The 12,828-nt window shown below is 36.8% G+C and overlaps 1 long non-coding RNA gene across 2 annotated transcripts in view; it reads right to left on the bottom strand.

The window, feature by feature from the left end:
* Positions 1-7,864, bottom strand: part of LOC106034861 (uncharacterized) — a 116,726-nt gene extending 108,862 nt beyond the window's left edge. For both annotated transcript variants that reach the window (XR_010829476.1, XR_010829477.1), the window contains exon 1: positions 7,742-7,864. This is a non-coding gene — a long non-coding RNA (uncharacterized lncRNA). The remainder of the gene's footprint in view (positions 1-7,741) is intronic.
* Between the last annotated feature and the right edge of the window lie 4,964 nt (positions 7,865-12,828).

Genomic DNA, 12,828 nt, shown 5'->3' with positions numbered 1-12,828 from the left:
TTGTTAAGATCAGGTGACATTCACAGCTCTTCTGTAAGACAATAGTCATGCAACAGTAAAGACAAATCTGTTCTCTTAAACCTAATAGATTTTCTTCACATCTCTTCTCTGACATGGTTGAGAATTTGCTAGCAAAAGAAATCAAAGTACCCATAAGAGTTACACTAAAATAAATTACGTTGACCACACATAATGCTAATTTACCCCTAGAATAATTCTTTTTAAGGTAGAATGAACAGTCTGTCAAAACTAACTATACAAGAGCTCTGCTGAGCACTAAAGCAGATAATGGGATTTACAATATGTAAAAACACATTGCCAGGTAAATATTTCTTGCAGATTAAATGGTTTCTTATAAATTAAATTTAGATTCCAAGAGCTGTTTTATTTCTTTCCATTGAATGTAACTTGCATCAGGGCTTATTGGCTATTGTTAAATGGTTGCTGAAGCTCAGCCTAAAATGAGATAATCGTGTCATCACAGAATAAAATAATCACATGCAGTATAAGTGTGACAATATAAGGAATAGAAAAGAACAATTGAATGTCAGATCCTTAAAGGCTTCTGAAAAGATACCCAAGATAATAGCACGCCATCTGAACTAGTAGACTGTTTTCTAGTCAAATTACCAAGGCATCTATATAAGACAGAAAAAGAAATATATATATATACAATCTGAGTATTAAAAGAAAATATAACAAAAGATTATAGTGTTAATAACTATGAATGTCTGTCATCTATGGTTTACATGAATGGAAATAGCTAATAATGGAAATAGCTAATAATGTTCAGGAAAACATTACATTTAACTGGACAATTTTGAGTCTTTTTAAGAGTACAAGTGGAATATCATAGACATTTATATTCAACAAATACAATATTATGGCAGAAAAGAAGCATGTATTAAAAAAAGCCAAGTTCATCAAAGGTAAACTTCTGATGTAAATACTAACTGATAAAAATTCAACCTGTATCAGTAACAAATATTAAAAAAAATGACATTGCAGCAAATCTGAATAGTTTTTATGATAAAAGAATTACAGCCTGAAATTTGGGGGAGGGCTGTTTAAAATGGGCAAAGCTGTTTATATTACATAAATTTTAAAAAGGCTTCTGTCCAGACCGCTTTATTTAAAGCTGAAAAGCACACTATTAAAAGTAGTGTTCAGTGAAACTGAGAACAACTAATAAGCCATGAGCATTTAACTCTCCCCCAACCTTCACGCCTCCCTGTGTCTGCCAGTTTGGAGCCTGGCTCCTGTCTGTAGTAGCGGTACTTAGGGAGGAAGAGAAACTCACGGGAAAAATGGTTGTTAAGCCATTTAGGTTTTGCAGGTAAAAACCAACCACGTAGACTGCAGAACAGTTTGATAAGCTTGCAGCCACATGTACCACTTACAAAGTGGCCCTGACCTAGAGCTTTGGCACATCATTTTTTCTTGATATTCTATACTTCCACGCAGATTTTTGCATAAACTATTCATTGTTCATATGCTGTTGCATCAGGCTGCATGTATGACATTCATTCTTGTACTTCTTTAGGGCTAGCATTGCCTTATACCTTATCTTTATAGCATGCACACAAAGAAAAGAGCCAACAGTGAACGGGAACAGAAGTGAGACATGATGAGTAGTTAACCAGTCCAGAGACTGCTTCTGCAACTCAACAAGAGAGGACAGTCTGACTGAGAAATTTGGAACTGCCTCACCCTGCAGGCTGGACTGAGTTGCTTAAGGAGATGCTGCTTGGCAAAGGATATTGCTTGGCAAATAAATGCAGTCCTGCCACAATTTTAAAACAGTACAGTAAGGAACAGGTATAAGGCTTATCCAATTTACACATTTGATGTGTGAATATGGAAGTACTGTCACCAGATTCAGTATTCAGACTTCAAAAGGATGTAAAAATACTCAAGAGAGTTTAGAAAAGAGAATACTTGAAGTATGGATTAAAAAAAAAAAAAGAAAAAAAAAGTTGTGCACTTGAAAAATTAAAAGCATTCAGTATACTGATTTTATCCAGAAGCAGAATTTGTAAATAATAATCTTTGGGAGGCATTTCTACTACTAAGACCGGCAGACTTTGCAAGCAAATCCATAACATGATCTAGTGACAGAGAAGGTGCAGCTAGAAAAACACACATGGTTGTATTTTTTCTTACTAACAGTGGAAGCAATTAGTTACAGGAGCACCTTATATCAGTAATCTTCTCTGCTTAAAACATATTTGATCAAAGCTCTTAAAAGGGATTCAAATGAGCACTTAAACACTAGAGAACAAAGGTGATCATTTAAAAACAAAAATCTTAATACACATGTTATCTAGAAAATAGGAAAGACAAATTCCTGAACTTTTCCATGAAAATATTCTAAAATTGACTTTATTATATTTGAATTTGCTTTTTAAACGATGTTTGTTAATAGATGGTACATAATATAGGCCTAGTATATAACTTGATCATTATTTTTCATAACTTCCTATTAAAAGACATAAAAAATCCACTTCAAATAGAAATTCTAATTTATTCAAAGTTTTATTTTATAGTGGAAAACTGCAATGATTTTGATCAAACAGCTTTGTTAGTTGAAATGAGAATTGTATGCTTTCAGCCATTCGTCATTTCAAATCACTTAGGTGCTTAGATATTCCAACTATATCGGTATCTCTACCTAACAATGCTTTGGAGAAGCACAAATATTTTTATTTATTGGTTCGATAAAACTGCTACTTTAGCATTTTTGTAGATGCCTTTAGTTCCACAATACATAAAGTACAAGAAAATGATTAGGGACTTACAAAGCAAAGAGATATGAAAGATACTTCACATTTGGCCACATTCAAATAAGTCTATGCTCTTTATTATGACACTTAGTGCAGTTTCAAAATATGAATTTAAATTCAATTACCATTCTTGGACAACTGATAGTGGAATTTGAGCTAAGAACATTAATTAAAAACAAAAGTGATTGTAATTCAATATTGTAGGACTGAAGCAAATTTACAGTACTTCCAATACTTACAATGAATACTATTCAGTAGAAATAGTGCGTTAAATTTTCACCTGCCTATTGTCTAGCAACCTCCACACCAGAGACTTGATACAAATACTGTTCAACTGCATCATCACAATGACACTTAAGTTTACTTGGACATCCCAAAAAGTAAGCTAACATTTATGTTCCCCAGGAAAGACTTTTGACTTATAGGCTCTTTAATTGGCATTATTGATTCTTCATTTTTTTCACTATTATTCAAGTACCAAGGGTAGCATTTCTTTAATATTTCTACTAATCCATTATATTAGACTCTAAGATGATATTAAGTGCTTATGGGAGTTTGGGGAATTTTTCTTTCTTCTTTTTGTTTAATTCTGAAACAACAGAAAGATAGGTAGTATTTCCAAACCATTATTTAAAATATGAGGTTTGAACAACAGTAGCTGCAGCTGAGATTTTACTGAATCATGGAATGGCAATCCACTGCCACGGAAATTAAGTTGCAATACCCTACCAAGGTAAACCTGAATGACCCAAAGAAGACAGGTAGCTCAGACATTCATTCCTGTTGCTAGCATGTTGCAGTCACAAGTAAGGCCTATGGGTTCCTCTGAAACAGAAAACTCTACATGGTGAGCACTCTGCCACAAGATACGCAGTAGCTCTCCACTATGTATTCAATTCTGGAAGGGCACAAATCACACACTTCAGGCTAGGTGTTTGTAGTAGTGCCCTGCAGATTTTGCAGGCTTTTGTCTACAACATGTCGAAACTGGAAATAAAATACATGAAAAAAAAAAAATCCTGTAAAATCTTGTCTGAAAAGACGATATCAAAACATTCATGAACCAAATTGTCAAAGACTAAGTATTTCTGTCAACTCCTGACAGCACTCCTAGAGCTCTGTAAAAACATAATTGTACCAGATGTAGAGTAAATGAAATAGTATTTTCATCAATTTAACAAAGTAGAGAATAAAAATGTAATAGCTTCTGCTCATTTTGTTTCTTAGCATTGATCAAAGCCAGTAACTGCTTGCCAAAAAGGGTAATACATGATTTTATTCATCTTACTTTTTTTTTTTCTTTCCACACTAAGGAATATTTCTGCATATCTTCTTATTTTCAAGGGATGAAATCATATTAGTTCTGCTCATACCATTGCCCTACTATAACTAACTACAAAGTCAAGATCCATTTTTTTAGTTAATTTCATAGTTAATATTTCTGCTTTCATTTCAGTGCTAACAATATGAAGTGATATGTGGCTTATCCTCTTCTTCTGGGATGTCATTATGATTTTCTGTTTGTAGTTTTGGACCATTTCTTTGCTAACAATAAAATAAAAATGACTTAATTCTGAAACTTATTTTAATGCTGAAAGCAGAGAAAATGGCAGAAGTATTCAGTGAAAGGACTACAAGAGTTCAAATCTCAGTCCCATACAAAAATCCTCTTGGGTGAGGAGGCTAAACTACATCTAGGTTTGGCAATTGCCTCCTCTCTTCTCACTGTTGTCTACTCTTGACTGAATTTAAAGCCTGTCCACAGACAGTTGTCTACATACACACGGATCTATACACATGAATCTAGTGTTCTCTATTTTGGAAGACTGTTACTTGAGATGGAAAGAAATCTTGCTAGTCCATGAGTTGTCCCAAAATAAAACATGATGCAAGGGAATCTAATCCCAACCAGTAAGAGAAATATAGCAACCTATGAAACCTAGGAGATCATTAATAGACATACCAACATGGGCACAAAAATTTATGTAACCAAAAATACTGTAAAAACATTGAATTATTGAAGATGCCAGTGCATATTACACCAGATCTTGGTTAAAAGTTTTTTTGTTTGGTTTTTGTTTGGTTTTTAATGTTTTCTACAGAACTATTTGGTTACAGATAACTAGTGTATTATCAGCAAATCATTGTTTGAATAATAATATTTATAGTGTGATCATCTTCTCTTTACCATGTTAATTCTGAGTAGCAAAAAGAATTGTTGCAACAAGCAAGCTCTATACATGCTTGTTCCTCCTTGGACAGAAACACCAAGACTTATAATGCAAGAAACAGAAGACATTCACCATCCTTTTTAAGCAAACAGCAGTCGACAACAGCAGCTTTTGTAATATTTGCAAATTTGAAATCACAAACTGTTGGATAGAACATGAAATTCATATAAAAGCTTTCTATGACAATAAGATGTCAAACTTTACCCCGGGCACTAGGGATTACATGTAGCATGCCCACTAATAACTTAGGAAAACAAGGGGGTTTAAGACTTCCTCGGAACTATAGTCTCTGAGCTAGCACATGGAAGTAATGGAATGCCAAGTAACAGGTTAACAACAGGAAAAAAAAAAGGATGAGTGAGATGACAGATAGGATAGTCCAACAAAGATCAGTACTGAATCAAGTCTGCAAATTCAAATTTTAGCTGTAGCTTGAAAACATTTCCACAATTTGTCTCAAGTTAGAGTGTGTATAAAAGATGTAAGAAAGAAAAAATTAACAGCTGCTGTCAGCAGAACCAGATATACTTAACAGAATCCTTAAGGACTTCAGAGGACTAATGCAGAAATAACAGTGGTATGCAACTTCTAGCTATGGTGTGCACATTTAGTGTAGAGAGACACCTAAATACGAGGGGACTGGGCTACAGAAAACAGGGAAGTTGTTTTAAAGGGCCACAGAGAAGATCTGGGAAACCGTAAAGTAGTAAGCCTCATGTATGTGCAAGGCAAATTAGCAGAAACTTCAATAAAAATATAACTAGTAGGCTCTCATACAAATATGACATATTGAAGAATAGCCAATATGAATTCTATGGAGGGGCTCTGGATCACAAACCTATTGAAGATCTTTAGTGGAGCATCACACGGGACTATGGAAGACAGGCAGAATCCTTCAAGCATCCTTGGCAGAATGAGGACTTAACATTACATAAAGGCTTTAAGCAATCAGCACAGCTTTTACCTATGCTTCCTAGCACTCAGCACAGCTTGCAGCCACACAGGATTTCCAGAGCTCCACATCACACTGAGCTTCCAACCACTGGAATCCTCTGCAGTTCAGCCCAAACTCTGGTTACCTAGCATGTGACACAACAGCCCCAACCCAAGGAAATGCCACGGGTCACCCATGCAGTTCCTGGAGGACACAGGGATCCCTAGGCTTTGCCACCTGGCAGCATCAGCTCCAGCCCAAGGTCTCAGCCTGCACCTCCTTAGGCTTTGTGAACAGTGCTCCCTGTGTTGCCCTGCATCCTTACCGGCCACCCAGCATCTGTGCCCTGACAACATGAATTAACCTTATTAATTGGTGTCCCCACAACATGGTGCCAGGGAGAGTGGGAAAAAAAAAGCAGGGAGGGTGGTATACGAGCAGGCTGTTTAATGTGTCACAGGTGTTTGCCATATTGTTGGTTATGCCAAACATATTACTAGGGCCAGGAGCAGCAGATACTGGTCCCATAGAGTTATGGGATCACTCTGTGTGAAGAGACTCTGGGAAGTCTCCAGTCCAATCTCCTACTCATAGCTGCAGGTCACACTAGGGTATTCAGTCAGTGAGCATGCGGACAAGGAGGTGTACTGGGTCGGGCTGGGATGTTAACTTTCCCTGCAGCAGCCCATACAGTGCTGTGCTCTGCACTCATAGCTAAAACAGCAATGGTATCACACCAGTGTTGTGTCTGCTGCTGAGCAGTGCTGGCACAGCATCAGGACTCTCCCTAATTCCCCTGGGGGTGGGCAAAGATGTGAGAAAAGAAACATCACCAGGGCAGCTGACCTAAACCAACCAAAGGGATATTCCATATCATATGATGTCACACTCAGCAATAAAAGGTGGAAAAAGGAGGAAGAGGGGAGGGGTGGGCTCTCGTTGTGAAAATGTCTGTCCTCCTCCCGAACACCAGCTATGTGCGTTGAGGCCCTGCTTCAAGGACATGGTCAAGCATCGCTCATTTGTGGGAAGTAGAGAGTAATTTCTTTCCTCTGCACTTCCACATAGCCTTTACTTGTTTTGTTTAGTTTTCCCTTTCCCCCTCCCTTTTCCCCTTTCCTTTTTTCCCCTTTAGTTAAATTGTTAATTGTTTATTTAAATTGTTTAATTAATAATAATCTTTCCTTAATAATTATTATTTTTTTTCCTTTAATTAAATCATCCTTATCTCAACCCGTGAGTTGTTCTTTCCTTTACTTCTTCCCCCTCCTCATCTAAGGAGGGGGAGTGAGAGAGCGGTTGTGGTATTCAGCTGCCTAGCACGGTAAAACCACCACAGGAGGGTTGTTCAATATAATGTGTGATTTTTGTAAAGGCACTTAGTAATTTTATTCAACAGTCATCTAAGGAAATAGCTATGTGATGAAAGATCCTTCATAAGCATAAGTATGGATAAGTAATTGCTTAAGAGATAAATATGGATGGCTGGAGCAGATGGTCAATTTTCATAATGAGGGTGTTCACAAAAGGGGTTTTAGAGAGATCTGTGCTAAAACCAATGCTTACATTTAACACTTTATGAATGACTGTTGTGGTTTAACCCGGCTGGCAACTAAACACCACACAGCCGTTCGCTCACCCTCCCCCCTCCCTCTCTGGGATGGGGGAGAGAAACGGGAAAGTGAAGCCTGTGAGTTGAGATAAAGACAGTTTATTAAGACAGGAAAATAATAATAACAATAATAATAATAATGATAATGATAATAGTATTAATAATAATAATGTGTACGAACCAAGTGATGCACAATGCGACTGCTCACCACCCGCTGACCGATGCCCAGCCTATCCCCGAGCAGCCGGCCCCCCACCCCGGCCAGCCACCCCTATATATTGTTTAGCATGACGCCAGATGGTATGGAATACCCCTTTGGCCAGTTTGGGTCAGCTGTCCTGGGTCTGTCTCCTCCCAGCTCCTGCTGCACCCCTAGCCTGCTCGCTGGCAGGACAGAGCGAGAAGCTGAAAAGTCCTTGGCATGATGTAAACACTGCTCTGCAACAATTAAAACATCAGCATGTTATCAGCGCTCTTCTCATCCTAATCCAAAACATAGTACCCTACCAGCTACTAGGAGGAAAATTAACTCTGTCCTAACTGGAACCAGGACAATGACCTAGAAAGGAAGATGACTAATGAGGTGACAAAGTGTGTCAATGATATCCAAATATTCGGTTTAGTAAACATGCGAGTCAGTGGTGAACAAGTGCAGTTGGACTTTAAGAAGATTCTTTTTTGTGAGGACTGCTCCTCACAAAAATGAAAACTTAAATATGTAGGTCCCTTTTTGTGACACTAAGCCCCTTATTTTGCAAAGGGAAAAAATCAGTAAATCTGATTCACGCTGATAGAAGTGTTAGAGGAAACGGTCAGAGCATTCCCTCCTTGCCTGTGTCCCCTTGGTTCCTCTGCTTTGTGTGGAAGGAGGAAGAGAGTTAAGGAAGTGGTGGCAGTGACTGAGCTCTGATCTTCTGCAGTAGAGGTGGCAGCTTCTATAGGGAAAGGACTGTCTGCATTTTCTTTGTTTCTCATAAGCCCTGCAGGCTCTAATAGGCATTACTACGACCAGCCTCACCAGCAGCCTCCCTGTTAAAGGGCCCAAGAACCCCATTTTAACTCCACATGGGACTGTCAACCAAGTCAAAGTTGTGCCTGTCTGTCCTGTTTTTAAACTGTTGTTTGGATTTCCTGGACTGAGCCTGGACCTGGCTTGTAATCTTGCTTCGCATGATAGCCACTGGACTGTCAACAAGACCTGTTGCTGCAGCATCAATAGGACCCTGCTCTCCCATACATCAAGTGCTGTGGGATGGCACATTGCTAGTGCAGGCACTGCCTGGCCCATGCTGGGGTCACCTCCTGGCTCCCTTCCATCAGGGAGCAAGTGCCCTGACACAAACAATGAGCCTTTTATTTCCCAGCTCCCAAAAGTATTTTCAGCTGTTGAAAATAACAGGAAAAAGTAGGCCAGAGAAAGAAGCTGTATTTCTTCTGACAGTCAGCAGCAACTCAATCAAGATGGTAACTGCTGCTTTTCCTGTTGACAGGTAATTCTCTGGAATTTAAGGCTGCAATCAACAGGAAACAAAAGCATTGCAGTCTCATAACAAAGCACACCATTTCTTCCACTGCTTTAGTTTATTCCTTCAGTTCCTAAGGAATCCCACCCTATGTATTCTCACCAACAGAGGACTGTATGCCTTCTACCTATAGAGATCTTACCAGAAAGAAGTGCACACAAAGTTAGAGTAAGATACTGAACGAAATATTTTTCATTAGTAATGTAGCTTCATTTCCTTTCTATTTCAGGAATATGTATTCCCTTTTCATCCTGCATTTTGAAGTGAAAACAGCTTTTGGTTTCTATTTCAGATGTATCCATCATTTTAATCCCAGATATTTATATGGCGTTTTGTTTTCCATGGATAACACTAAATAGTGACTGTTGCAGGTTAATTCCTCAGCAAAAAGTTTTCCTAAGTTTGCAAATGCAGGCAAACGCAGGTGTTAGTGATTAAATTCACCCATACAGTCTACAAATATGTTCTGCATTGAAAACCTAAACAATGCTTAGATAATTTTTCAAAATACAAAAATTCTGAAGAGTGCTCTATAGTCTACTTGCATGCAGATGGATAAAAGAGGAGGTTTTGAAATTGTACTTTGAAAACTGGTATTAAGATTTCCCCAAATAAGACAACATTAAAATATATGTTTGATGCTTGTATACTTCATACAAAAGCAGAATTTACTATTTTTTGTTTCTAACGCTTTAGAGCTGCCTTGGGGCTACATAAAACTAAAGGAAAACGAAATCAACACTTCGAAATTACTGTTTGGTTTTATGGAACTACGACAGAAAAAAAAATATTACTTATTACAACTTTGAAGTTCAAAGACACTTCTAAAAATGAAACACTTTTTATCCCTGCTTTCAAATAATTACATTTGAGGAACATGTTTTTATAATTAAAAAAAAAAAAAAAAGTTATAATCATTGATCTCATTTTGTAACTAGTATTTAGTGCATAACCAAAGGCAAACTTAAATGGTAGTGCCATCTTGCACTGTGAAGGAAAAAGGACCAGTTAAAGAAATTATTAACACTAATTTAAAACTAATTAAAACCAAACATAATGTTAATCTGTAGACTATACTACTCTGTGACAGGATCAAAGTATCTAATTAAAATAAGTATACATAAATATTAGAAAATATATACAGTGGTTGTGGTCTTCTTTCATTAAGATAACAACGTTAAAGTCACAAAATCTATTATGTCAGCAGAAGCCAATTGCAACGGGTTATGGTGAAACTGAATTTTGGATTCCTACAACTGGAACGTAATACTGATGCCAAATATTCAGAAAATTAAATTATTTTATTTACCCTGTATTTCTCAACTGAATTATTCTCCCTGCAGACCTCTTCCTCTAAGGCTTTGCAAAGGTTTATAGAAATTACAGTGCAGGAATGATGTGCAGATGGCCACCCACTGCAGCTGCCAGGACAAATTCTGTACCTCTGTATTGTGATATGTCACAGCATATTATCACAACAGTATGCAATAACTAGTAAAAATAATGAGAAAAAGTAGAATATGCAGGAGAAAAATTTCTACATTTTATCCTTTTGGTTGTATGATGCGCTCTTTGCAGCAATATTTTTATAATGATTCATACCTAAGTGTTCAAAGGCACTTCTCTCTTCTTGAAATTCCATTATTTAGCAATCTTTCCCAAAACATTAGTGATCTTTACTTTTAGTTTTCTCAAATTTTTAGAATAGGAGAGCTTATGAAATAAAAGAAAAAGCTACTAACATTTTAAAAATATTTGTTTTTAAAACAAATCAAATAACTTGATTGTATGAGAACATAACTTTTGCTTTGGAACTACTAAGCACAATCAAGTTAGTTAATTCAGTCATTTTTTTTCCAGGAAATATATTCTTTTTATACACATACCCACACTGTGATGTAGATGTTCCATTTGTAAGGGTTCCTGTGACTCTAACACAGCATTTTGGAAAACGTCCTTGTTTGCAAAAGAATATGGGGTTCTTTTCTCTGCCACAGAGCTTAACTTTCCTTAGTGCAAAGTACTTCACATTATTTTCAATACAGAAAGTTTTGTGAGGTTCTTAGCTGTGGTTTCATAATCATTTTACTTGATGCCTCTGACAGTGATTCCCAAAACTTTGCACAACTCTAGGGAGCAGTTCTTGTTGTGCCATACTTCCTTGCTTAGTCTATTGGTGCACTTACGCAAATAAAAAATTGTCCTAAAACACTGAAACAGGCTTATGGGTAAATAAGTATCGTCCTTTGCAACTGAAAGCAACCAGTTAATATATTGTCTTTAAGCTCCATATTTCAGGACTAAATAGGTCTTACCAGAAGGCTTCAACAAAATCTTGCTTTGCTGTTATAAGGTCTGACGTCTAACATCCAGAATGTTATTTTTCTGAAGATCTGGCTGTCTTCAGTAATGAAGATAAGAAATTATATTACATAAAAAATAGGTATTATTTTGCCATTTATAGTCAAGCTGGTCTTCCCCTTCCTTCAGCGTAAAAGGAATTTGTTTACTTCCAAATGTAACACACAGAAATAGCCTTCTTTCAGACTGAGTTATGAGAAACTATGCTACTCCCTTCTCATCTCTTTGTCAGAGTGGGTTTTCTTCTCTCTCAACAGTAATAATCCTTTGAGCACTTGTTTCAGTTTGAGTATTCTTGATGGATAAGAACTGCATTATGATCCAACCTGATGTAGTTTATTAAAATTGTCAGTTTAAAAGTGATCAGACTAATGTCTCAAGATAACAGTTGTAAAGCTGTTACAATGTGTTTAGAGATCTAGGTCCCTATATTCCGTATTATGTTGATACATTTTCTATCCTTCAGAAATATGTCTAGCTAGGAGCAATGTGATATAACATATATATAAAATCCTAGTTACTGAACCTGTAAATTCAACTTATGTCTTTTGTTGTTGTTCTGGGTTCTGTTTTTTTTTTGTTTTGTTTTTTTTTTTTTTTTGTTTTTTTTTTTGTGGGGAAGAGGGAGCTGGCTTCTGCTTGCTATTTATCAGACAGAGGATGAAAGGAGGGCAAGAACACATGAAAATGGGTCTCTACAACAGGCCAAATGAAGTCAGAAATTACAAAGTGAGAAACAAGCTGAGAGCAAAGATCAGGGAAAGTTGTGTAAGGTGAATAAGTTGAAGGAAAATTGTGACTGTACTGTTAACATTTTGTCCCAGCCCTTTTTACACAAAAGGTCAAGAAAGGCCTTCTTTTGTTCTGCCCCAAAGCTCTCTTCTTCTCACTACAGGTGCGTTCTTGGCTCGGCAAGTTCTGCTCAAGTTTTATAGAACCAAAAAAATGTTCTCAAGTTTTGCAAATACAAAGCAGAAGAGCCATCAATTACTCTGATTTGTTCTCAGTGGGAATAGTTGCTTCTCCCTTCAATTCCATTGATGTGATATGTGTAGCTTAGAAGTTATTACCAAGTTTCCTACAGACTTATTTTTTTTTTCTGAATCCATTTTTTTTAAATATAAATTCATCTTACTGTTAAATCAATCTCAACAAACAGATTTAAAGTAGTTTTTGTTGATGTCTGTGTTACCCAGCTACTGTTTATACACTCTGTTTATGTGCAGAATTGCACTTATTATTTGCCATTTACACCCTGGATTTAACCAGAAGTATATTCTAGATGATTGTGCCTTGGTGAGACATCTGAAGCTCTCTAAGTGCCCTAAAATTGTTTAGTCCACCTGCGTAACTTTTATTATTTTATTTTCTCAGAAAGAAAAGA

Source organism: Anser cygnoides, chromosome 2 (assembly GCF_040182565.1).
Source record: "Anser cygnoides isolate HZ-2024a breed goose chromosome 2, Taihu_goose_T2T_genome, whole genome shotgun sequence".
NCBI lineage: Eukaryota > Metazoa > Chordata > Aves > Anseriformes > Anatidae > Anser > Anser cygnoides.
Note: the sequence above shows the minus strand (reverse complement) of the source record. Positions and strands in the feature narration are given on the sequence as shown.